The sequence below is a fragment of the Rhea pennata genome, chromosome 3 (assembly GCF_028389875.1).
Source record: "Rhea pennata isolate bPtePen1 chromosome 3, bPtePen1.pri, whole genome shotgun sequence".
Lineage (NCBI taxonomy): Eukaryota > Metazoa > Chordata > Aves > Rheiformes > Rheidae > Rhea > Rhea pennata.
The window spans coordinates 24,931,991-24,934,874 of NC_084665.1; positions in this window are offsets into that span (position 1 = coordinate 24,931,991).

The window sequence follows — 2,884 nt, forward strand, 5'->3', positions numbered from 1 at the left end:
CGCCCGCCGCCGCCGCCCGTCGCCGCCGGAACCTCGGGGTCGAGGGAAGCGGCGGGAGGCGGCGGCGGCGAAGGGGGAGGCGGCGGCGGCGGCGGATCGGCCAGCGGGACCGGCGACAGGGGTCGGCGCCCAGCGAGGCCGCGGCCCCGCGCGCTCCCCGTCGCTCAGGCCCGGCCAGGCCGCGCCGCCGCCCCGGCCGCAGCGGAAAACGCCATGGCAACGCCGCAGCACCTGGAGGGGAGCGGGGGGTCCCGCGCGGGCCACGACGCCCACAGCGCGTCGCGAAACGGGGCCGCCCGGGAAGAGGCGGAGACGCCGGGGGGAGGGCGGGGGGTCTCGCGGGGGAAGGGGCCGCTGGGCGGCGGGGCGCGCCCGGAAGGGGCTGGGTGCGCCCGGCTTGGCAGGGGCCGGGGCGGGGGGGAGGTGGGGGCGGGGCGGGGCGGGGCCGGGCAGGTGAGCGGGGCGGGGCGTGTGAGCGGGGCGGGGCGTGTGGGCGGGGCGGGGCGGGGCGCGCGGCAGCCGTTGTGAGGGGCCGCGTAACGGTCGCGGGGGCGCGTGGGGCTCGGCCCGGCCTTTGGGGCGGTGTCGCGGCCCGCGACGGCTGCGCCGGTACCGCGAATTGATCGTATTTTGTTTCTTCCTTCCTTTCTTTTTTAAAGGAGGAGAGGAGGCCACCGGGAATGGCAGCGGTGTCACCCGCCTGCAGACACCACCAGAAATAAAACCGTGCTTAAATGAGCTCTCCCGCGCCCCGGGCCCGGTGTCTCTGTGGGCAGAAACCAGGTTGCAGCCATGCTGCGGCCGTGGGGCAAGCCAGCTGCGAGACTTCTCCAGAGCCAGGCTCCTGCCAGGGATTTCCCTCTTCTAAGGAGTAGGACTTAGGCTATGTGTGTCCTCCTGTCAGGAGACAGTGGGAAGGAAAGGCTACATCTGTTGTATTTTTAAATTACTCCTCCAAGTAAAGTGCAGGCAGTTTGTTTTAACTGGTACTATTCTTTATTATTTGGGGAACTTTTAGAACGCAGTGAGTTGAATGTCATACAGCAGATGAGTAGAAACAGAAAACTACTGGAAAGCGTAACGGAAAAGCAGTGGTGGCACAGTACAATTTAAAGCATGGTTTGTAGTGTAATCTACACTACAAACTGACTAATCAAATGTTGCAGTGTTGTAAGGAAAAAATAGACACCACAAACATGAGCCCACAGTGAAATCTGAGGGAAAAATCTATCACAGCAAGTGAAGGAAATTTGAGGAATAAATAAATGACGTGTGGTTAGCAGAGGAAGTAATAAAATTGTGACTTGAAGTTGTGAGGGTGAGCTTTGTGATTAACTGCTGCATTCAATCAAGGAGAGAATTAAGTAAATAGGAGGCTGTATTCCCATTTATTTTAAGTGAAATTTGCCCGGAGACTGAGAACCAGTATGAGAATCCACACACTACTTAACCTATTTAAGTGTAACTAAGGGCATGTTGATAGAGTTGAAGCATGCTTGAAAATGAGGTGTTGAAAATGCAGTGAGAGTGACTAGTCTAAGAGTAAACTACTTAAAGTTACTTGGTAATTTCTCATTTGCATACCTTGAAAATGCAAATTTGTATTGCTCCAGTCATTTTGTACTGCCTAGCTTGCCAGGAGCTCTGGAGATACCGTTGCGACACAGTGCAATATTTTGGAGAAATACGTAGGCTCTCACAAGGCCCTGTTACGCAGGCTTCTTCTTGGTCTGATTAGCCGGTTAACACAGTGTATTAAACTTGGGCAGGGAGCCTACTGATTCTTCTGTAATACATTCTGGATAAGTTAGCATAGATATTTCCAGAGTGTTGTGCCCTACTACAGCCTAAGGGGAAGGGAAAGTTAAAAAACAGTCTGATGCGTCACCAAGCCGTTGGCCCTCATGCTGTCTGTCTGCTTTTTAGTTTTGCTAGTTTCAGATTCTTGGGCTTAGGAAGAGTCTGGTTTCAGATTTCTGCTGGGTTGCCTTCTCCTTTCCCAGAGCAAATATTTATTTCATGAGTAATGGAGTAATGGAGGTACATCAACAGCCAAAGTTATATGGGTATGTTCCTCGGAAACAGAAAATGTTCAGGTGTTCCTGCAGGCAGACAAGGAAATTGAACTTCTCCTTTGTCCTGGATGGGTCCTCTAACCATTTTAAGTCTTGGATAACAGGATGGTAGGAATCTTTCTTTTGTTGTACTCCCCACTTCAACCCACCAGTTTTGAAAGCAAAACTTATGTATTAGTTCATTCAGTGACTTTGAGGTGTGACTCATGTGGAAAACATATTCCTTCAGCCTGAGACTGTGGAGGGTCTCTGTGTCTAGGAAACACATCTGTCCTCCGTATTTCCCATGAACTATTTTGAATGGGGCTTCATTCAGCTTGCTGACTGTTAGATCACTTCTGCATGTCTAATACAGTCATGTTTTGTCAGAATCTTGTATCTTCAGTAGCCAAGGACTATACATTGCAGTACAACTGGCCAGGTGGCTTAATCCAAACTGCTTAAGAGGACTTGCGAAAAATATGGCTTAGGCTCCTAAATCAGGTTCTCCTCACAATGTCTTAATATTATTAAATTGCTTCTTAAATAAAATATAAACACAGTTGATATTAGTCTTTTGATTCATGAAATTCAATTCCGGAAGAGGTAAAAAAAAATCAGCATTCATCCATGCATTCTCTGACAGCTGCAGTCCTCAAACACTTCCACTAGATGCCTCTGGTGTTTTTTAAGTAAAATTCCAAAATGAAATGAAGGATCACGAGACTTGATGCAGAAAGTAGATAGATCAAAATTAAATATATATGTGTTTAAGTAACAATAGTACAGTTTAGGAAATCAGGAGGCCTGTGCAATGACACTAATTATCA